The following is a 25,423-nucleotide window of genomic DNA, read 5'->3' as shown; positions in this document are numbered from 1 at the left end:
CATGTTGTGATATAAAAGAACGTAATGACGTCATATTATTATTATTTTAATTGTTTTGTTTAAAGATACCACTACAGAACATTGATTTTATATTAATTATGTCACACACTTTGGAGGCATCCACCCCTCTTGAAGAGTATTCCATAAAAAAGCAAAATGGCAGACGGCAGAAAACTGCATGTATTTTGCCCTATGCGACCTCAGCGAAGTCGATACTGGTGACATCGTTACAGTCTCATATGTGGAATCTGTGTCACTGTAATGGTTTTTTCACAACTTGTGTCTGGACTAAATTTGGGGGAAATGTAACGGTAATTAAAGGTAGGAGAGTAATTTCTCATAGTTGTTAACAATTTGGTTCGGATTTTAGGTGCGCCGGTACACCGGACAGCACTCTATAGAACGCACCAGTGCAACTTCGGCTATACTGAAAGTAGCCGGTTGTCAGAGAAGGAAGGAAGGAAATGTTTTATTTAAAGACGCACTCAACACATTTTATTTACGGTTATATGGCGTCAGACATATGGTTAACGACCACACAGATACTGAGGTACAGGAAACCCGCTGTCGCCACTTCATGGGCTACTCTGTTCGATTAGCAGCAAGGGATCTTTTATATGCACCATCCCTCAGACAGGATAGTACATACCACGACCTTTGTTACGCCAGTTGTAGAGCACTGGCTGGAACGAGAAATAGCCCAATGGTTCCACATACGGGGATCGATCCTAGACCGACCGCTTTACCACTGGGCTACGCCCCGCCCCTGGTTGTCAGAGACTATTGTATTCATTACGCCTGTATTATAGCAGGTCTAAAATTCGAGCGATTTCGTCCCTCTAATAGTCCCAGACTTTGGCTTGTTTACATTCATGCATTCTGACTTTCATGTGGAAGTCTCGGCGTTCGCAAATAGTCCAAGACAACATCATTGTCTTGATCCATGCATTAGACCACTGGTGACAAACCAATTGTGATTTTTACAAATAACTCCTTAGCTATCACTAAGCTTAAGAATTTACTTTTTATTCCAAATAATTAATTAAGCCTTCAAACATGGTTCCAACTGTGCAAAACCAACAACCGAACTCTGAGCGCGCGGATACACAAGGGAATTAACTGTATACTAGACTAGATGCAATGTATTGTCAACAAAATCCTAATTACGTATATATACTATCATTTTGTTTTTGATTCAGCACATCAAAATTAGGTTAAAAAGTATGATGGATACAATCCTATAGAAATAATCGCACAAAAATAAATAAAAACAAGGTAAGGGACACGCTATTATAGATACAATATATTTTCAACATAATCCTAATTACGTATACTGTCATAATGAAATTCAACACCTAAACGTAATTACCCAGATGTCCAACATATAGATTAGTTTTGGATTCACACCCCCAAATTAGGTTAAAAAATTATGTTTGATATAATCCTAAAAACGAAAATGCTCGCACTGCAATAAGCAGCCTAAGCACTTTAAATGGGGGGGGGGGGGGGGGGGGCCAGACTATAATGTGGCAATAAGGTACTTTATTACATACCTATTCAATCTTACTATAGTGATAAAGACGTTTTCAAACCGAGTAATAAATTTATTTTGTATTACACATATGTGCAATCTGGACCGGAACTTTTAAATGGGGGATTCCCTTTTTATTTTTACTGCAGTTAGCGCCTTTGGTCTCACTACACAGATGCCATCTGCCATTGAAATCCATGTTAAATTGCCCAACATCAAACGAAGATTGCCAATAGAACGGGTTCTCGTTGGCACTAACAACATACACCATTGCGAACATACATTATATAAGCATTTATTTTCACTCCAAAATTGAGAACATTTCCGTCTCAGTTTTTTGCTATATGACCGCATCTGGCTGTAGTACCGGTCCGAAGAGGTGGTTCATTAACCGATTCACTCCGGCTGTCACTTGCGCTGTATACCCATGCCCCAAAAGGTCGATTCACAATATTACAAAATAACATGGGCAAAATACAGCCAGAAGGCTTACCATTAAACATACATATTGTTTTAATTCTTCACCATTTCCTAGAAGTGAATATGTGAACCATAATGTGTTACAATTAGGAACTATAGTGGACCGTCATCAATGAACTCTCACCCGGAAGTGATCTGTGTAGTGAGACCTTTTATTTACTGACGTCATATATGATTTACATATTACGTCACATCATATTTGAAACATTACACAAGTGACAAGGCTGCCGCAGAGTATGACTTTTAACGTTAAGCAAATCCATGAAAGGAGTTTTCATCATAGATTTAACAGTGTTGCTATGCTCACTGTATGGGAGCGACACCGAGTATTGGTACTAAGCGAAGCGATAGAAATGTGTGAGAAGGCTACACGTGAGGTGAGATTTCTGAAAATTACTACATTTATAAGTAATACACATGAACCAGATTTTACACATTCATTTATAACAATTTCCGCCATCAACCAAACCTAAAAGTATACTGATTTAGTTGGATATATTTGATAAAGCTCATTTAACATGTCATCTAGTACCGGCAAAATGTTGTGTCTGTCAACTTCATGTGCAGTAAAAGCAGTTTCTAATGACTTATTGTCCGAACCAAATTGTTAACAACTACAAAAAATTACTCTCCTACCTTTAATTGCCGTTAGAGTTCCTCCAAAGTTTGTCCAGACACAAATCGCAAACAAACCACTACAAATATACAGATTCCACAAACGAGACTGCAACGATGTCGCCGATATCGTCTTTGCTGAGATTGCATAGGGAAAAATACATGCAGTTTTCTGCCGTCTGCCATGTTCCTTGTTTATGGAATACTCTTCAAGAGGGGTGAAAGCCTCCAAAGTATGTGACACAATTAATATGAAATCAATTATCTCTAGTGGTATCATTAAAAAAAATTAATAATAATAATAATAAAAAATAATAATAAATAATATGACGTCATCACGTTTGCTTTTATATCATAACATGTTATGACATCGTTAGATTAAGTCCTATCCTTTCACCCCTCTTGAAGAATATTCCATAAAAAGTCAAAATGGCAGCTGATACAAAATTACATGCTTTTTGCCCAATGCGCTATCAGCGAAGTCGATATAGGTGACATAGTTGTCATCTGGTATGTGGAATCCATGTCATTGTAATGGGTTTTTTCAAGATTTGTGTCTGGACAAACTTTGGAGGAAATCAAACGGTAATTAAAGGTAGGAGAGTAATATTTTGTAGTTGTTAACAATGTTTTTATTGTCCGAACCAAATTGTTAACAACTACAAAAAATTACTCTCCTACATTTAATTGCCGTTAGATTTCCTCAAAAGTTTGTCCAGACACAAATCGCAAAAAAACCCACTACAAATATACAGATTCCACACACGAGACTGCAACGATGTCGCCGATATTGTCTTTGCTGAGATTGCATAGGGAGAAATACATGCAGTTTTCTGCCGTCTGCCATGTTGCTTGTTTATGGAATACTCTTCAAGAGGGGTGAAAGCCTCCAAAGTATTTGAAACAGTTACTATGAAATCGTTGATCTCTAGTGGTATCATTAAAATAATAATAATAATAATAAAAATTAATAATATGACGTCATCACGTTTGCTTTTATATCATAACATGTTATGACGTTGTTAGATTAAGTCCTATCCTTTCACCCCTCTTGAAGAATATTCCATAAAAAGTCAAAATGGCAGCTGATACAAAATTACATGCTTTTTCCCCAATGCGCTCTCAGCGAAGTCGATATAGGTGACATGGTTATTATCTGGTATGTGGAATCTGTGTCATTGTAATGGTTTTTTCAAGATTTGTGTCTGGACAAACTTTGGAGGAAATCTAACGGCAATTAAAGGTAGGAGAGTAATTTGACGTAGTTGTTAACAATTTGGTTCAGACAATAGGATAAATTATTTTTGCTCTTATTACAGCAAAATTTGCAATTTAGCATGTTTATAATACATTTTAATGTACATATAAAATTAATTTGAAGCATTGAAACGAAATATTTTGTAAAACAGGCGCCTGTGCAGGAAATTGTGTAGAGGTCTATTGTCCGAACCAAATTGTTAACAACCACAAAAAATTACTCTCCTACCTTTAATTACCGTTAGATTACCTCCAAAGTTTGTCCAGACACAAATCGCAAAAATACCACTACAAATATACAGATTCCACACACGAGACTGCAACGATATCGCCGATATCGTCTTTGCTGAGATTGCATAAGGAAAAATACATGCAGTTTTCTGCTGTCTGCCATGTTGCTTGTTTATGGAATACTCTTCAAGAGGGGGGAAACCCTCCAAAGTATGTGACACAATTAATATGAAATTAATGATCTCTAGTGGTATCATTAAAAAAAAAAATAATAATAATATGACGTCATCACGTTTGCTTTTATATTATAACATGTTATGACGTTGTTAGATTAAGTCCTATCCTTTCACCCCTCTTGAAGAATATTCCATAAAAAGTCAAAATGGCAGCTGACACAAAATTACATGCTTTTTGCCCTATGCGCACTCAGCGAAGTCGATATAGGTAACATAGTTATCATCTGGTATGTGGAATCTGTGTCATTGTAATGGTTTTTTAAAGATTTCTGTCTGGACAAACTTTGGAGGAAATCTAACGGCAATTAAAGGTAGGAGAGTAATTTTTCGTAGTTGTTAACAATTTGGTTTGGACAATAGACTGGCTAGCAAAGGTTTTTGTGTGTGTGTGTTGGGGTGGGGGTGGGGGTAGGTCATGTTTCCCTGGAAAATACATTTTAAAAAACCCAATATAGCATGTGGGGGAGGGTACTGTGTGCTGATCGGAATATTACCTAAAATATCTAAACAAAAATTATTTAACTATTAAATTTATGTTACTGTCACACACAATTCTTTATAAAAACTGTAGGTAGGTATGACAAAGTTTGACGTCACTTTGCGCTGCATATCTGCCACCAGCTTAAATGACTCACTTTTCAACACACATATTACAGCTTCCCAATGAAATACAGTGGTATTAAATAGATGTACATACACAGCGTTTTATCGTCTTTCCAACAGATATAATTATTTAATTTGTAATTCGGTTAAAACTACACCAGTAACGATTTTCAAGAGAGCTCTGTCAATGACGTCGCGTAACAAGTATGACGTCGCGGCCATTTTTACAGCTGATAGGGTCACATGATAATTTTGTCTTAACGCGGCGTCTGACGTCAAAGGCTTCTGTTAGAAGTGTTTTGAGGGATTTAAGACGTGGCTCATTATAGAGAAGGATCGATTTTGTCACTGATAACGAAATGTGATATTTTAAATGTACTTTGAAAAACACTGAACTTCAAATGGATTTTGAATATATTTCTATACTTCGGCACATCGAGTTCACATATTCAGTTGTTAAATTGAACCTATTTCTATGTTTTCTTTGAAGTTTCAAGTCATTTCACCCTAGCGCATTTGAGCGCAAGGTGTCCTAACGGGGGTTGTCTCAGCAGTCATGGCGGCAGCCATTTTATCAATCCCATAATGCATCGCTTCAAGGTGGCACTGCCTATTGTCCGAACCAAATTGTTAACAACTACAAAAAATTGCTCTCCTACCTTTAATTGCCGTTAGATTTCCTCCAAAGTTTGTCCAGACACAAATCGCAAAAACAAACACTACAAATATACAGATTCCACACACGAGACTGCAACGATGTCGCCGATATTGTCTTTGCTGAGATTGCATAGTGAAAAATACATGCAGTTTTCTGCCGTCTGCCATGTTACTTGTTTATGGAATACTCTTCAAGAGGGGTGAAAGCCTCCAAAGTATGTGACACAATTACTATGAAATCGATGAACTCTAGTGGTATCATTAAAATAATAATAATAGTAATAATAATAAAAAATAATAATAATATGACGTCGTCACGTTTGCTTTTATATCATAACATGTTATGACGTTGTTAGATAGTCCTATCCTTTCACCCCTCTTGAAGAATATTCCATAAAAAGTCAAAATGGCAGCTGATACAAAATTACATGCTTTTTCCCCCTATGCGCTCTCAGCGAAGTCGATATAGGTGACATGGTTATCATCTGGTATGTGGAATCTGTGTCATTGTAATGGTTTTTTCAAGATTTGTGTCTGGACAAACTTTGGAGGAAATTTAACGGCAATTAAAGGTTGGAGAGTAATTTTTCGTAGTTGTTAACAATTTGGTTCGGACAATAGAGTGTTACATGTCTTTTAGTTTTTAAAAATAAATATTAGGGCCTCAGTTGCTGAAATTGCGTTTTGTTATAACTGACCATGTGTCAAATATCAGAGGTGAATCTAGCCCAAATACATTATTGTCTTCCTTTTTTTAAAGCTGCAATCTCGCCTCACATTAATTAGCATAACTTCATAGAAACACACCTATAGTTTTTATAAAGAATTGTGTGTGACAGTAACACAATTTTAATAGTTAAATAGGTGGGGTTTTTTTTAGATATTTTAGGTAATATTCCGATCAGCACACAGTACCCTCCCCCACATGCTATATTGTTCTTTTTTAATGTATTTTCCAGGGAAACATGACCCCACCCCACCCCACCCCAATACACACACAAAAACCTTTGCTAGACACAGTCTAGACTTCTACACAATTTTTATACCAGCCTCGGTGGCAGGCCATCGGTCTACAGGCTGGTAGGTACTGGGTTCGGATTCCAGTCGAGGCATGGGATTTTTAATCCAGATACCGACTCCAAACCTTGAGTGAGTGCTCCGCAAGGCTCAATGGGTAGGTGTAAACCACTTGCACCGACCAGTGATCCATAACTGGTTCAACAAAGGCCATGGTTTGTGATATCCTGCCTGTAGGAAGCGCAAATAAAAGATCCCTTGCTGCCTGTCGTAAAAGAGTAGCCTATGTGGCGACAGCGGGTTTCCTCTCAAAATCTGTGTGGTCCTTAACCATATGTCTGACGCCATATAATCGTAAATAAAAATGTGTTGAGTGCGTCGTTAAATAAAACATTTCTTTCTTTCTTTCTACACAATTCCTGCACAGGCGCCTGTTTTACAAAATATTTCGTTTCAATGTTTCAAATTAATTTTATATGTACATTAAATTGTATTATAAACATGCTAAATTGCAAATTTTGCTGTAATAACAGCAAACATAATTTATCCTAAAAACATCGACCTAGTAACTGTAAAATTAGTATTTGTATAAATATGTTTATGTTAGTCTTGCATGTCGATTTTTCAAGATAGGCAGGGCCTAGATGTCCAACATGTTAAAATGAAGACATTGTTGTACACATGATTGTAAGCATAACTGGCAGGCAAATCAAAATAAATAAACATAAAAATAAAAATAAAAAAATAACCCAATCCACCACCACCCCCAAACCACCCCAGTAACAACACCAACCCCACCCCAAAATAAAATACAAAATACCCTTCCCCTCGGCAAACACACACACGCCCCCCCCCCCCCCCCCCAAAAAAAAAAACCCAAAAAACCCCCACACACAACAAAACAAAACCCAAAACAAACAACAACAAATCAAGAACAAAAACAAACATAACCCAGACGAACACGCACATTTTCTATCTATATTTACAGTGGCATGCAATAATCGCATTTGTATTATTATTATTATTATCAAGACCTCCCCCACCAAACCACCACCCCCAAAAAAGAAGACACGTCACACACCCACCCTCGAACACCATTTATTTTTCTTCGAAATATTTTCACGATCATAAATCACATTTCTATTATTATGATTTAAAAATATATATTTTTCAGCCTTTTATATATTTTTTCCAAATGTATTTTTTGTTACTCAGCTTAAATCATGAACTCCCCCACCAAAAAAAACAACACCCCACCACCCCCACCCCAAAAGACCCGTCAACCCCTCCCCCGCCACCATCTTTATTTTTCTACAAAATATATTCACTATCATTAAATAGGGGGCGGGACGTAGCCCAGTGGTAAAGCGCTCGCTCGATGCGCGGTCGGTCTGGGATCGATCCCCGTCGGTGGGCCCATTGGGCTATTTCTCATCACAGCCAGTGCACCACGACTGGTATATCAAAGGCCGTGGTATGTGCTATCCTGTCTGTGGAATGGTGCATATAAAAGATCCCTTACTGCAAATCGGAAAGAGTAGCCCATGAAGTGGCGACAGCGGGTTTCCTCTTTCAATATCTGTGTGGTCCTTAACCATATGTCTGACGCCATATAACCGTAATTAAAATGTGTTGAGTGCGTCATTAAATAAAACATTTCTTTCTTTCTATCATTAAATAGACTGTTTTATCCTATTATATTATAATGGACTAGTCCCTGTCACTAGCTTTTGTCACGTGCTCATTCAAACGCCCATGTGCACTGCCTTTACTTTTTATGTAACATTGTTTCACTATTTATGCATAATAGAAGTTGGAAATGAATGGGGTATCGGTGCATTGTCCTGATAGGCTAACTAAATATATTAAGTTGTGAAAACAACAACGTCGCTTTGTATTGCTTATTTTCCGATTTTACGTTTATGTAACGACGTTAGGGTTCATGGTTACATTGTAACATTATAATCATTAATGGTATATGTTACCATTTTCCAGTGGCTTCAAGAACACTATTACATATTCAAGAATAATAGTTGGCGTGTTTCAGATCGATTTTAAAGTGAAATATACACATGGTGGTTAGTAGATGAGTTTAACCGGCAAGTTTAGAAAAGCGAGTCAAATTTGGCAGACATATTTCACAGCACGCCAAACTTGAAAGGGCTATAACTTTCTAACCACTAAATATTTTTCCGTCCGGTTTTCATTCATTTACATTTTTTGGTACATATTTTTGCTTGAAATAAAAAGTTTGACCACATATTTATTTTTTTATTTTTTCGTTGTTCTACCTACTGTAGGTGTGTTTATATGATGTTATGCTAATTAATATGAGGTGAGATTGCAGCTTTAAAAAAAGGAAGACAATTTCCATGCAAGAAACAACCAAAACAATGTAATTGTTGGTGAGAGCTCGCTAGCCATAATGTATTTGGGCTAGATTCACCTCCGATATTTGACACATGGTCAGTTATAACAAAACGCAATTTCAGCAACTTAGGCCCTAATATTTATTTTTAAAAACTAAAACGCATGTAACACACTATTGTCCGAACCAAATTGTTAACAACTACGAAAAATTACTCTCCTACCTTTAATTGCCGTTAGATTTCCTCCAAAGTTTGTCCAGACACAAATCTTGAAAAAACCATTACAATGACACATATTCCACATACCAGATGATAACCATGTCACCTGTATCGACTTCGCTGAGAGCGCATAGGGAAAAAAGCATGTAATTTTGTATCAGCTGCCATTTTAACTTTTTATGGAATATTCTTCAAGAGGGGTGAAAGGATAGGACTTAATCTAACAACGTCATAACATGTTATGATATAAAAGCAAACGTGATGACGTCATATTATTATTTTTAATTATTATTATTATTATTTTAATGATAGCACTAGAGATCATCGATTTCATAGTAATTGTGTCACATACTTTGGAGGCTTTCACCCCTCTTGAAGAGTATTCCATAAACAAGCAACATGGCAGACGGCAGAAAACTGCATGTATTTTTCCCTATGCAATCTCAGCAAAGACAATATCGGCGATATCGTTGCAGTCTCGTGTGTGGAATCTGTATTTTTGTAGTGTTTCTTTTGCGATTTGTGTCTGGACAAACTTTGGAGGAAATCTAACGGCAATTAAAGGTAGGAGAGTAATTTTTTGTAGTTGTTAACAATTTGGTTCGGACAATAGGCAGTGCCACCTTGAAGCGATGCATTATGGGATTGATAAAATGACTGCCGCCATGACTGCTGAGACAACCCCAGTTAAGACGCCTTGCGCTCAAATGCGCCAGGGTGAAATTACTTGAAGCTTCAAAGAAAACATAGAAATAGGTTCAATTTAACAACTGAATATGTGAAATCGATTTGCCGAAGTATAGAAATATATTCAAAATCCAATTGAAGTTTAGTGTTTTTCAAAGTACATTTAAAATATCACATTTCGTTATCAGTGACAAAATCGACCTTTCTCTATAATGAGCCACGTCTTAAATACCTCAAAACACTTCTAAAAGAAGCCATTGACGTCAGACACCGCGTTAAGACAAAATTATCATGTGACCTTATCAGCTGTAAAATGGCCGCGACGCCATACTTGTTACGCGACGTCACTGACAGAGCTCTCTTCAAAATCGTTATTGGTGTAGTTTTAACCGAATTACAAATTAAATAATTTTATCTGTTGGAAAGACGATAAAACTCTGTGTATGTACATCTATTTACTATCACTGTATTTCATTGGGAAGCTGTAATATGTGTGTTGAAAACTGAGTTATTTAAGCTGGTGGCAGATATGCAGCGCAAAGTGACGTCAAACGTTGTCATACCCATGGGCGTACGACCCGGGGGGCAATTGCCCCCCCCCCCCCCCCCAAATTCGGGCGGTTTTTATCTGGGTAAAATTTCGGGCAAATCAACCCCTCCAGCCCCCCGAAATCAAAGAGTCCCCATACGCCCATGGTCATACCTTTGGTATGGTAGTGTACGGCGTACTGACAAAGGCAGACCGCTAAAACATTATTACAATACCGCATAGACAATGTATAGGTTATCAGTTATTGATACAAAGTAGTGTAACCCCACCCACCAATCATAGGCAGTGGGTATACCAAATATATAATTGTTTTTATCCCAAAGTGTATGTGATTAATTTGTATCTACATAATACAAATTAAATTTTTGTTGGATCCAGCTATTTAGGACATGAATTATTTTCACGGCCTCAAACTACCTACATGTAAAGTTAAAACACAGTTCACGGAACCAATACATGTCACCAGTACATACATACAAGTGAAATCTACATAGTTATAAACCGTAGTAGCGTGTTTTCTGATTATTTCGGGATGTTTACCTCTGTAGAGTCCTAGATGAACAAAACAGCAGTATGATGTAGTTAATCTCTATTTAGCATACTATGTCTATTAACATATTTTAAGTTACTCTTTGTACCTATTTATTAATAAAGTGGTAGTGCTTTTTGACAACATTTTCTTAAATAAAAATAATACTGTAATATTTCAGAACATGGATGTATCCAATGCATCACTGGATATTTCAGCTGAAATAGACATTGAGCCCGAAAGTGTTAGAAGATGTCCTGATAAGCGTATGGATACACAACAAAGAACAAATGCAACTTGAATAAACATGTCAAGAGGATGCATCCACAACCAATGACAAGTACTCCAATAAAATCGTCATCAGATCCTCGTACGTACATTTGTGACATGTGTGGGAAGATCTACAAAAGTCGCTTTGGCTATAATTTCAAAAATAATGTCAAAAATAAACATACAAAAGATTTTATTAAACAATTCTTCTATTTTTCCTATGCGTTTCAGTTCTTCTATCACTGATGGAAGAAGTGAAATAATCTCTTTATAAACAATGTAGCTTTCATAGATACAATATTTTGACACTGACTGTCTTCAAGTTCTGTAGTAGTGTTGAAATCTACGTTGCTATCCTCAGAGACTTTGAAACGTTTTGAACATGGACTGTCTTTTGGAGCGATATTAGGTCGAGATAGATGTATCTTTACCTCCCCTGTTTTAATGGTAATTGTTCTCCCATGTTCTTTACACAACTCTGGAATGATTTTAAAATTGCAGTTTTGATGACGTTCCATCGTGACGTGTAAATTTTAGGTACTTGTCTCTATGTTCAATCGTTAGGTGAGATATAATGTCTGAAAGTGGAACATATGCTTCGGCATACCTTAACATCCTGGAAATAGAAAAATAATTGTTTGCATAATATAATTGTTCAATTACATCGTATCACATCACTTAATTACCTTAATCCATTTTTATAGGAATTTTTCGTTTTTATCACTTCCATTGCCTCAAACGTTTCCCAAATTAATTTTTTTTACATGTACATGGTTTTGGGTGTCTTGATAAAATTTATTTGTTATATACACGATATAATGCTTAATATTTTTAAAATATGGCATTTAAGAAAAATGTTGTTTTCAAGAAGCCGTATACCTTCCATACGGAGTAAAACCAATCAGCCGTACACTCTACATTCAAGCCAACGTATACCTTTGAAATATTTTTCTTTGTGAAAATTAAACAAAATTAAATGCACATCTAAGTTAATAGTAGAAAATAATCAAACAGAAATGACATAATAAGTATGAATCTAAGTCATTAGAAACTGTTTTTACTGCACATGAAGTTGACAGAGGCAACATTTTGCCGGTACTAGATGACATGTTCAATTAGGTTTATCAAAAATATCCAATTGAATCAGTATACTTTTAGGTTTGGTTGATGGCGGAAATTGTTATAAATGAATGCGTAAAATCTGGTTCATGTGTGTTACTTATAAATGTAGTAATGTTCAGAAATCTTACCTCACGTGTAGCCTTCTCACACATTTCTATCGCTTCGCTTAGTACCAATATCCGGTGTCGCTCCCATACAGTGATGATGTAAAATTAAAAACCGTTTTTGTAAAACATAAAAGAAGGTATGTCATAAATACAGAACTTCACATACGTTGTTTTCGCTTCCTATTTATTGCAATCGTTTATTTTGCTAAAGAACATAGCCTACCACGAGACCTTGTAGCAAAATAAACAAAACAACGTATGTGAAGTTCTGTATATGTATTCGCTTTTCATATTTACTTATAGTCCGTCCAAATAGCATTATGTTAAAGTGTAGACTTTAAGTTTTATAAGCACGGGCCCTAGACTTCATGAACAATAGTGTTGATGTAATCTAAAGTTCTTACACTCATTCAGGAGGGTTGGTGGCCCTGAAAAGGGCCTTTGCGCTTTGGCTCCGTCGCCGGTGACCTTCTTCCTACCTGCCCTAAAGTATATCTATGGGAGGTAGGTTCTTTCCATATACCAACAGGAATTCTTTTGGATCTTCTCCCCAACATTCCACGACCTTGTCATTTGTGATGGTATCAAATTTGGTGACGAACAGGTTTGTCCACTATGTTACTCCTCTGGGTAGTACAACAAAACACCGAATCACGCAACCAACGAACTACATTAAGAAATTTCCAAGCCATTATATTTACTTATAGTCCGTCCAAATAGCATTGTGTTAAAGTGTAGACTAAGTTTTATAAGCACGGGCCATAGACTTCATGAACAATAGTATTAATGTTGATGTAATCTGAAGTTCTTGCTCTCATTCAGGAGGGTTGGTGGCCCTGAAAAGGGCCTTTGTGCATTGGCTCCGTCGCCGGTGACCTTCCTACCTGCCCTAAAGTCCTACCTGCCCTAAAGTATATCTATGGGAGGTAGGTCCTTTCCATATACTAACAGGAATTCTTTAGGATCTTCTCCCCAACATTCCACGACCTTGTCATTTGTAATGGTATCAAATTTGGTGACGAACAGGTTTGTTGGACAGGGTGTTTGTCCACCTTGTTACTCCTCGAGGTAGTACAATAAAACACCGAATCACGCAACCAACGAACTACATTAGGAAATTTCCAAGCCATCTTGTTTTGAAAAAAAAGACAAAAATGGTGTCATTTTTTCAGTCGCTCTCTTTTTATGCTCGACGCGCGGGCGTAAAACACACACCCTGTTTACTCCTCGTGTATTGCCGAAGACTCGTCGAATCGTTTATAGATTGTTTTTGTTGAGATTACATTATTTTAAACTTTAATGGGATCATGTGGTTTGGCTCCGTCGCCGGTGACCTTCTTCCTACCTGCCCTAAAGTATATCTATGGGAGGTAGGTCCTTTCCATATACCAACAGGAATTCTTTTGGATCTTCTCCCCAACATTCCACGACCTTGTCATTTGTGATGGTATCAAATTTGGTGACGAACAGGTTTGTCCACCTTGTTACTCCTCTGGGTAGTACAACAAAACACCGAATCACGCAACCAACGAACTACATTAAGAAATTTCCAAGCCATCATATTTACTTATAGTCCGTCCAAATAGCATTGTGTTAAAGTGTAGACTAAGTTTTATAAGCACGGGCCATAGACTTCATGAACAATAGTATTAATGTTGATGTAATCTGAAGTTCTTGCTCTCATTCAGGAGGGTTGGTGGCCCTGAAAAGGGCCTTTGCGCTTTGGCTCCGTCGCCGGTGACCTTCCTACCTGCCCTAAAGTATATCTATGGGAGGTAGGTCCTTTCCATATACCAACAGGAATTCTTTTGGATCTTCTCCCCAACATTCCACGACCTTGACATTTGTGATGGTATCAAATTTGGTGACGAACAGGTTTGTCCACCTTGTTACTCCTCTGGGTAGTACAACAAAACACCGAATCACGCAACCAACGAACTACATTAAGAAATGTCCAAGCCATCATATTTACTTATAGTCCGTCCAAATAGCATTGTGTTAAAGTGTAGACTAAGTTTTATAAGCACGGGCCATAGACTTCATGAACAATAGTATTAATGTTGATGTAATCTGAAGTTCTTGCTCTCATTCAGGAGGGTTGGTGGCCCTGAAAAGGGCCTTTGTGCATTGGCTCCGTCGCCGGTGACCTTCCTACCTGCCCTAAAGTCCTACCTGCCCTAAAGTATATCTATGGGAGGTAGGTCCTTTCCATATACTAACAGGAATTCTTTAGGATCTTCTCCCCAACATTCCACGACCTTGTCATTTGTAATGGTATCAAATTTGGTGACGAACAGGTTTGTTGGACAGGGTGTTTGTCCACCTTGTTACTCCTCGAGGTAGTACAATAAAACACCGAATCACGCAACCAACGAACTACATTAGGAAATTTCCAAGCCATCTTGTTTTGAAAAAAAAAGACAAAAATGGTGTCATTTTTTCAGTCGCTCTCTTTTTATGCTCGACGCGCGGGCGTAAAACACACACCCTGTTTACTCCTCGTGTATTGCCGAAGACTCGTCGAATCGTTTATAGATTGTGTTTGTTGAGATTACATTATTTTAAACTTTAATGGGATCATGTGGTTTGGCTCCGTCGCCGGTGACCTTCTTCCTACCTGCCCTAAAGTATATCTATGGGAGGTAGGTCCTTTCCATATACCAACAGGAATTCTTTAGGATCTTTTCCCCAACATTCCACGACCTTGTCATTTGTAATGGTATAAAATTTGGTGACGAACAGGTTTGTCCACCTTGTTACTCCTCTGGGTAGTACAACAAAACACCGAATCACGCAACCAACGAACTACATTAAGAAATTTCCAAGCCATCATATTTACTTATAGTCCGTCCAAATAGCATTATGTTAAAGTGTAGACTAAGTGTTATAAGCACGGGCCATAGACTTCATGAACAATAGTATTAATGTTGATGTAATCTGAAGTTCTTGCTCTCATTCAGGAGGGTTGGTGGCCCTGAAAAGGGCCTTTGCGCTTTGGCTCCGTCGCTGGTGACCTTCCTACCAGCCCTAAAGTATATCTATGGGAGGTAGGTCCTTTCCATATACCAGCAGGAATTCTTTTGCATCTTCTCCCCAACATTCTTGACCTTGTCATTTCAAATGGTATCAGATTTGGTGACGAACAGGTTTGTCCACCTTGTTACTCCTCTGGGTAGTACAACAAAACACCGAATCACACAACCAACGAACTACATTAAGAAATTTCCAAGCCATCATATTTACTTATAGTCCGTCCAAATAGCATGTTAAAGTGTAGACTAAGTGTTATAAGCACGGGCCATAGACTTCATGAACAATAGTATTAATGTTGATGTAATCTGAAGTTCTTGCTCTCGTTCAGGAGGGTTGGTGGCCCTGAAAAGGGCCTTTGCGCTTTGGCTCCGTCGCCGGTGACCTTCCTACCTGCCCTAAAGTATATCTATGGGAGGTAGGTTCTTTCCATATACCAACAGGAATTCTTTTGGATCTTCTCCCCAACATTCCACGACCTTGTCATTTGTGATGGTATCAAATTTGGTGATGAACAGGTTTGTCCACCTTGTTACTCCTCTGGGTAGTACAACAAAACACCGAATCACGCAACCAACGAACTACATTAAGAAATTTCCAAGCCATCATATTTACTTATAGTCCGTCCAAATAGCATTGTGTTAAAGTGTAGACTAAGTTTTATAAGCACGGGCCATAGACTTCATGAACAATAGTATTAATGTTGATGTAATCTGAAGTTCTTGCTCTCATTCAGGAGGGTTGGTGGCCCTGAAAAGGGCCTTTGCGCTTTGGCTCCGTCGCCGGTGACCTTCCTACCTGCCCTAAAGTATATCTATGGGAGGTAGGTCCTTTCCATATACCAACAGGAATTCTTTTGGATCTTCTCCCCAACATTCCACGACCTTGTCATTTGTGATGGTATCAAATTTGGTGACGAACAGGTTTGTCCACCTTGTTACTCCTCTGGGTAGTACAACAAAACACCGAATCACGCAACCAACGAACTACATTAAGAAATTTCCAAGCCATCATATTTACTTATAGTCCGTCCAAATAGCATTATGTTAAAGTGTAGACTAAGTGTTATAAGCACGGGCCATAGACTTCATGAACAATAGTATTAATGTTGATGTAATCTGAAGTTCTTGCTCTCATTCAGGAGGGTTGGTGGCCCTGAAAAGGGCCTTTGCGCTTTGGCTCCGTCGCTGGTGACCTTCCTACCAGCCCTAAAGTATATCTATGGGAGGTAGGTCCTTTCCATATACCAGCAGGAATTCTTTTGCATCTTCTCCCCAACATTCTTGACCTTGTCATTTCAAATGGTATCAGATTTGGTGACGAACAGGTTTGTCCACCTTGTTACTCCTCTGGGTAGTACAACAAAACACCGAATCACACAACCAACGAACTACATTAAGAAATTTCCAAGCCATCATATTTACTTATAGTCCGTCCAAATAGCATGTTAAAGTGTAGACTAAGTGTTATAAGCACGGGCCATAGACTTCATGAACAATAGTATTAATGTTGATGTAATCTGAAGTTCTTGCTCTCGTTCAGGAGGGTTGGTGGCCCTGAAAAGGGCCTTTGCGCTTTGGCTCCGTCGCCGGTGACCTTCCTACCTGCCCTAAAGTATATCTATGGGAGGTAGGTTCTTTCCATATACCAACAGGAATTCTTTTGGATCTTCTCCCCAACATTCCACGACCTTGTCATTTCTGATGGTATCAAATTTGGTGATGAACAGGTTTGTCCACCTTGTTACTCCTCTGGGTAGTACAACAAAACACCGAATCACGCAACCAACGAACTACATTAAGAAATTTCCAAGCCATCATATTTACTTATAGTCCGTCCAAATAGCATTGTGTTAAAGTGTAGACTAAGTTTTATAAGCACGGGCCATAGACTTCATGAACAATAGTATTAATGTTGATGTAATCTGAAGTTCTTGCTCTCATTCAGGAGGGTTGGTGGCCCTGAAAAGGGCCTTTGCGCTTTGGCTCCGTCGCCGGTGACCTTCCTACCTGCCCTAAAGTCCTACCTGCCCTAAAGTATATCTATGGGAGGTAGGTCCTTTCCATATACCAACAGGAATTCTTTTGGATCTTCTCCCCAACATTCCACGACCTTGTCATTTGTGATGGTATCAAATTTGGTGACGAACAGGTTTGTCCACCTTGTTACTCCTCTGGGTAGTACAACAAAACACCGAATCACGCAACCAACGAACTACATTAAGAAATTTCCAAGCCATCATATTTACTTATAGTCCGTCCAAATAGCATTGTGTTAAAGTGTAGACTAAGTTTTATAAGCATGGGCCATAGACTTCATGAACAATAGTATTAATGTTGATGTAATCTGAAGTTCTTGCTCTCATTCAGGAGGGTTGGTGGCCCTGAAAAGGGCCTTTGTGCATTGGCTCCGTCGCTGGTGACCTTCCTACCTGCCCTAAAGTCCTACCTGCCCTAAAGTATATCTATGGGAGGTAGGTCCTTTCCATATACCAACAGGAATTCTTTAGGATCTTCTCCCCAACATTCCACGACCTTGTCATTTGTAATGGTATCAAATTTGGTGACGAACAGGTTTGTTGGACAGGGTGTTTGTCCACCTTGTTACTCCTCGAGGTAGTACAATAAAACACCGAATCACGCAACCAACGAACTACATTAGGAAATTTCCAAGCAATCTTGTTTTGAAAAAAAAGACAAAAATGGTGTCATTTTTTCAGTCGCTCTCTTTTTATGCTCGACGCACGGGCGTAAAACACACACCCTGTTTACTCCTCGTGTATTGCCGAAGACTCGTCGAATCGTTTATAGATTGTGTTTGTTGAGATTACATTATTTTAAACTTTAATGGGATCATGTGGTTTGGCTCCGTCGCCGGTGAACTTCTTCCTACCTGCCCTAAAGTATATCTATGGGAGGTAGGTCCTTTCCATATACCAACAGGAATTCTTTAGGATCTTTTCCCCAACATTCCACGACCTTGTCATTGTAATGGTATAAAATTTGGTGACGAACAGGTTTGTCCACCTTGTTACTCCTCTGGGTAGTACAACAAAACACCGAATCACGCAACCAACTAACTACATTAAGAAATTTCCAAGCCATCATATTTACTTATAGTCCGTCCATATAGCATTATGTTAAAGTGTAGACTAAGTGTTATAAGCACGGGCCATAGACTTCATGAACAATAGTATTAATGTTGATGTAATCTGAAGTTCTTGCTCTCATTCAGGAGGGTTGGTGGCCCTGAAAAGGGCCTTTGTGCATTGGCTCCGTCGCCGGTGACCTTCCTACCTGCCCTAAAGTCCTACCTGCCCTAAAGTATATCTATGGGAGGTAGGTCCTTTCCATATACTAACAGGAATTCTTTAGGATCTTCTCCCCAACATTCCACGACCTTGTCATTTGTAATGGTATCAAATTTGGTGACGAACAGGTTTGTTGGACAGGGTGTTTGTCCACCTTGTTACTCCTCGAGGTAGTACAATAAAACACCGAATCACGCAACCAACGAACTACATTAGGAAATTTCCAAGCAATCTTGTTTTGAAAAAAAAGACAAAAATGGTGTCATTTTTTCAGTCGCTCTCTTTTTATGCTCGACGCACGGGCGTAAAACACACACCCTGTTTACTCCTCGTGTATTGCCGAAGACTCGTCGAATCGTTTATAGATTGTGTTTGTTGAGATTACATTATTTTAAACTTTAATGGGATCATGTGGTTTGGCTCCGTCGCCGGTGAACTTCTTCCTACCTGCCCTAAAGTATATCTATGGGAGGTAGGTCCTTTCCATATACCAACAGGAATTCTTTAGGATCTTTTCCCCAACATTCCACGACCTTGTCATTGTAATGGTATAAAATTTGGTGACGAACAGGTTTGTCCACCTTGTTACTCCTCTGGGTAGTACAACAAAACACCGAATCACGCAACCAACTAACTACATTAAGAAATTTCCAAGCCATCATATTTACTTATAGTCCGTCCATATAGCATTATGTTAAAGTGTAGACTAAGTGTTATAAGCACGGGCCATAGACTTCATGAACAATAGTATTAATGTTGATGTAATCTGAAGTTCTTGCTCTCATTCAGGAGGGTTGGTGGCCCTGAAAAGGGCCTTTGTGCATTGGCTCCGTCGCCGGTGACCTTCCTACCTGCCCTAAAGTCCTACCTGCCCTAAAGTATATCTATGGGAGGTAGGTCCTTTCCATATACTAACAGGAATTCTTTAGGATCTTCTCCCCAACATTCCACGACCTTGTCATTTGTAATGGTATCAAATTTGGTGACGAACAGGTTTGTTGGACAGGGTGTTTGTCCACCTTGTTACTCCTCGAGGTAGTACAATAAAACACCGAATCACGCAACCAACGAACTACATTAGGAAATTTCCAAGCAATCTTGTTTTGAAAAAAAAGACAAAAATGGTGTCATTTTTTCAGTCGCTCTCTTTTTATGCTCGACGCACGGGCGTAAAACACACACCCTGTTTACTCCTCGTGTATTGCCGAAGACTCGTCGAATCGTTTATAGATTGTGTTTGTTGAGATTACATTATTTTAAACTTTAATGGGATCATGTGGTTTGGCTCCGTCGCCGGTGAACTTCTTCCTACCTGCCCTAAAGTATATCTATGGGAGGTAGGTCCTTTCCATATACCAACAGGAATTCTTTAGGATCTTTTCCCCAACATTCCACGACCTTGTCATTGTAATGGTATAAAATTTGGTGACGAACAGGTTTGTCCACCTTGTTACTCCTCTGGGTAGTACAACAAAACACCGAATCACGCAACCAACTAACTACATTAAGAAATTTCCAAGCCATCATATTTACTTATAGTCCGTCCATATAGCATTATGTTAAAGTGTAGACTAAGTGTTATAAGCACGGGCCATAGACTTCATGAACAATAGTATTAATGTTGATGTAATCTGAAGTTCTTGCTCTCATTCAGGAGGGTTGGTGGCCCTGAAAAGGGCCTTTGCGCTTTGGCTCCGTCGCCGGTGACCTTCCTACCAGCCCTAAAGTATATCTATGGGAGGTAGGTCCTTTCCATATACCAACAGGAATTCTTTTGGATCTTCTCCCCAACATTCCACGACCTTGTCATTTGTAATGGTATCAAATTTGGTGACGAACAGGTTTGTTGGACAGGGTGTTTGTCCACCTTGTTACTCCTTGAGGTAGTACAATAAAACACCGAATCACGCAACCAACGAACTACATTAGGAAATTTCCAAGCCATCTTGTTTTGAAAAAAAAGACAAAAATGGTGTCATTTTTTCAGTCGCTCTCTTTTTATGCTCGACGCGCGGGCGTAAAACACACACCCTGGTTACTGCTCGTGTATTGCCGAAGACTCGTCGATCCGTTTATAGATTGTGTTTGTTGAGACTGAGATTACATTATTTTAAACTTTAATGAGATTATGTTATCTCCAGATAAATATTAAAAACAGTTTTCCAATAACCATGCTTTCTGCCTTATTTTGAATGATAATAATGAAACGTAATTTAACGAGTAACATTGCTGATCGCTTTTCGATAATCATATAATCGTCTTTTAATCATTATTATCATTACCATTACCAGAATGATTATGCAAAAACAACAAGATAACTTGTAAGCTAGAGGCTCGCATAATACAAATTTTATTCCTAATATATGATATTGACGATACCAAAAAACACTGGTAATAACCTCTATTTATATATTAATAGACTCCATCATATGGGGTCATGTGGGGTAGAAAAAGTACACCCGAGGTGGTGGAAATGTCAACCCGGGAGGAGGCTTGACCGCATATGATGGAGTCTTTTTCTCCCATCCATTCGATAAATAAACGATTATTTTACACGAACAAAGATGGCTGAAAAGGTGACTTCTTTATTTGACCGTTTTATGATAAATAAATAGAGGATATTTAGGAGATAACCATATTGAGTTTTTAGATTTGCGGGTGTTATCGTCTATTTGATTCCCGCAAATCTAAAAACTCAATATGGTTATGTCCATTGTAAACTGAATCGTTTTTCTACGGTACTAACTGCATATTTTGTATTTCTTGAGAAAAATACCTGGCTACAATGTAACTGTAGACCCTTGAATCGTCAACTTCGCCTGTTCCAATTGCTAATGACGTCATTAGCTTTCCGGGTGTTATTGTCTATTTGATCCCGGAAAAAGAATGTAATTAACCAATCACAATACAGAACACATTCCAGTCGATTTACAATATATGCGATAATTTAGGCACGAGTGTCGTAAACATCGTCTGTCGTGGACACGAATGTAATATTCAGTTTATTACTGTAGAACTGTTTTGCTAAATGAACATTCCAGTCATTGTTTACAAAATAACGTTTCCTTAACGGCGGAGTAATGTTTGTTCATTGATGTCTCGAAAACCAAATCACAACCTGTTCTAAAGTTACGTGATATTTATACGCCCATAAGTAAAGAGTACACATGTATCAACAGCTGTAAATTGTAAAGCATGTGTATACTAAAAAGGAAACAAATGCACAGTAATTGAAATAATTAGTTTTGAATTTGAATGACGTCAGTGTTCCAATGACGTCACTTTTCATCTCCTTACAATAACTATAAATTGGATACACGTTTCTGTTTTAAGAATGCTAAAAACATTCCAGTGCAAAATTGCTATTGAATTTGTTTTTGTTTGAACATTATTAACGCACCTGAATGTGTTTGAAGAAAATCTTGTGATTAAAACATTGTACCTTTTACTAAATATGGCTTTCAAGATAATTAAAAAAAAAAAAGATAAAAACTTTATTGCATATAAACATTCCACATATGGAACTGGATACAAAACATATGCATAAACAAGAAACAAACAAAATGACTAAATAAGGACTAATTATGGGCAATACATGTATAATCAAATTTGCATACCGCACCAGCACAGGCTGGATTTGGTTTTGCATAATATATATATAAATTTTTCTTGCATACTCATACTTGTAAATAGGTAATTATGGAAAGTTAGATATGCATATAATTTGACACATTGACTATTATATTTCTTACATATTGTGATATGATGGTATTCATCTTCAATTACATTGCAGTGGTCACATAAACGTTCTTCCACTGGAGTGAAGGGTTTTGTATGGCGCCCAGTCTCTATTTTTAATTTATGGTCACTGAGGCGTAATTTAGTAAAAGCTTTACGGTGTTCTGGATGTATACAGTGTAATAAATATGGCTCTAGTTGAATATTGTGTTTATATAATTTGTACGTTCGCATCTTATTACTGGATCCATCTCTTTTGGCTGGAACTATACGATTTTCTTTAAAAATATTGTGATACTTAGTTTTAATTATATTTATAAGATGAATGGGATAATTGACAGTGCTTCGTTTTTTTTATTCAACTCACCAATGTAATAATATAATTTGTGAAGTCAACCAATATTTTTCTTTTCAAGGCTTGTGCATTCAGAGAAAGCATGTTGTAAAATAATGTTGTCCGTAGTTTGCATATGGGAGTTAAAATGTAACATTCTTTTTACCACAGACAACAGGAGTGGGTACAAACCTAGCTCAGCTCTAGAGGCCCAATTATGGGTACTACTATTAACCTGTAGTGTTGATTTACAGAATTTTAAAAGGATTCTCTCTGGCAATAAAGTGTCAAAATATTTTAATGATATGAACTGGGCACCCCAAACCTCACTGGCATATAAAAGGACAGGCTCAACAAAAGAATTAAATAACTGGCATGAAATGTCTACTGGTAGGTTAACATTTGAGAATTCTTTCTGCATCTTGTAAAAACAACCTAGTCCTTTGCTCCAAAGTGATCGGGAACATTCTTTAAAATTTCCATTTTGAGTAAAGTGAACCCCTAAATATGTATACTTTGTTACAACTGGGACTTTATTGCCCGAGAGATGCCAAGTAAGCTTATTTGTTGTACTTTGGCCACCAAAAATAACAATTTTTGTTTTATTTAAATTAATAGTAAGATTGTTGTCATTACAATATATATCTAGTTGATCAAGGAGCTGTTGTAGACCATGTGGGGTTTCTGATAAAAGTAGAAGATCGTCTGCAAAAAGTAGATGGCTTAAGCACATTGTGTCTAGTGATACTTTATCTCCAATGTTACATAAATATTCTTGGAAGTCATTAATGAACATAGTAAATAGTGTTGGAGATAAAATACAGCCCTGGCGAACACCAATGTTTGATTGGAATGGTTGTGATATGCCTTTATCAGTCTGAACACTATATGTAACATTAACATATAAAGATTCGATTATTTTTAAAACATTACCTGTAACCCCCATAAGAGCAATTTTATTAAATAATTTGCTTCTATCCACAGAATCGAATGCTCGTTTGAGATCTACAAAACATGCATAGACCTTTTTCTGTTTACATTTATATTTATCAATCAGGGTTTTTAGTGTAAATATGTGATCTGTTCTAAATTCTTGCCTGAACCCAGCTTGACAGATATCAGTTTGGTTGGTTTGTTGTAGGTAGTCTACAATTCGTTTATCTATTATTTGCAAAACAATTTACCAATACAACTACTTAAAGCGATTCCACGATAGTTACTTGGGTCTGTTTTTGTCACCTTTTTTGTGCAAAGGGACAATTATTGAATGGGCCCACTGTGGAGGAAAATAGCCTATTGACAATATATCATTGAAAAGTTTGACAACATGGTCTAGTATTAATGGAAAGAGACATTTGATAAGCTCATTACTGACATTGTCTACACCCTGTGCCTTTTTCAGCTTAATATCTTCAATACATGCTATAATTTCCAGTGCTAATATTGGTGAATTAATCACTTGGTTATCCTGCAGATTAGTATAATCAACCTCATTAGAAGAACAGTTAACGGTTGGATCTTGGTAGATCTTTTCAAAGTAGTCTACTAATTCATGAGGATCAGGGAACACTTCGGTTTTTTTTTATCCTTGATACTGTTAATTGTATGTCATAAAGCTTTTGTGTCATTCTTAGGTATTCTAACTTTTGAAACAAGATCACTTTTGTGAGACCTTTTTTTATGACGGGTTAATCGCTTATATTTCTTTTTGGACAGAAATGCATTTTGCTTTGTTTCTTGTGTGTTATTAGTGTAACCAGGGGTTGTTTTGTATAATTTATAATAATAATAATTTATCATATATTATAGTACAATTGCATTATTATGAATGCACCACATTAAAGTCTGTATATTAATAAACATACATTTCACTTTATTACAGGTTTTACACTTTAATTATTAAGTGTTACGACTGGCTGCATTGTATTCTTAATGGTATTGTCAGTTTAAGGATTGGTCAGCTGTGTTACTATTTTGGAAAGTTGGGTGTTGTCAGTTACACGTGAAGTTAATGACAGGTTACGCTTGACTGAAGACTTTTGACACATGACAGGTAGAAATGCATGCTGGTAAAAATCCCATTTTTTTTCCCCGCCATATTGATAGCTATAAGTTATCACCCCTAGACTGCTGTGGGTTTAGCGTAAGCTGAAGCCAGATGTTCTGGTAAGCAACTTGTTTTTATTAATTACTATTTTTATTACGGTTTTATGTACGTGTCACATGTAACATTGTATACGTGATAACGCGTTAAGAAAAAAATGTTTTTATTATGTACCAATGTGAACAGAATGTAAGTAGTGTTTTAATTTATGTATTGTAGGTTTTTTCCCTGGAGGCAACAGAATAAATTTTGTAGGACTCGCATAGAAGTGTTGACTCATTCTTTTACTTCCACCGAGAGAGGGTTACATTAGCATTGAATGTCTTGAAATTATTATTAGATTCCATAGCCAATTTGGCATTTTCGCATTCTATGTCAAACCAAAGATTTTTCTTCAGAGGTCTATTTAGATTCTGATTTTTAGTAG

At 37.5% G+C, this 25,423-nt stretch overlaps 1 long non-coding RNA gene across 1 annotated transcript; it reads left to right on the top strand.

Annotated features, from left to right (window-relative positions):
- The first annotated feature begins 2,232 nt into the window (after nucleotides 1-2,232).
- On the top strand, nucleotides 2,233-25,259 carry LOC121378814. The gene is made up of 3 exons (XR_005958766.1): nucleotides 2,233-2,388; nucleotides 11,163-11,351; nucleotides 25,216-25,259. It is a non-coding gene; the product is annotated as an uncharacterized LOC121378814 (long non-coding RNA).
- Nucleotides 25,260-25,423: the final 164 nt, after the last annotated feature.

The sequence above is a fragment of the Gigantopelta aegis genome, chromosome 8 (genome assembly GCF_016097555.1).
Source record: "Gigantopelta aegis isolate Gae_Host chromosome 8, Gae_host_genome, whole genome shotgun sequence".
Classification (NCBI taxonomy): domain Eukaryota; kingdom Metazoa; phylum Mollusca; class Gastropoda; order Neomphalida; family Peltospiridae; genus Gigantopelta; species Gigantopelta aegis.
The sequence above is the reverse complement of the archived record's forward strand: the minus strand, read 5'-3'. Positions and strand labels throughout refer to the sequence as shown.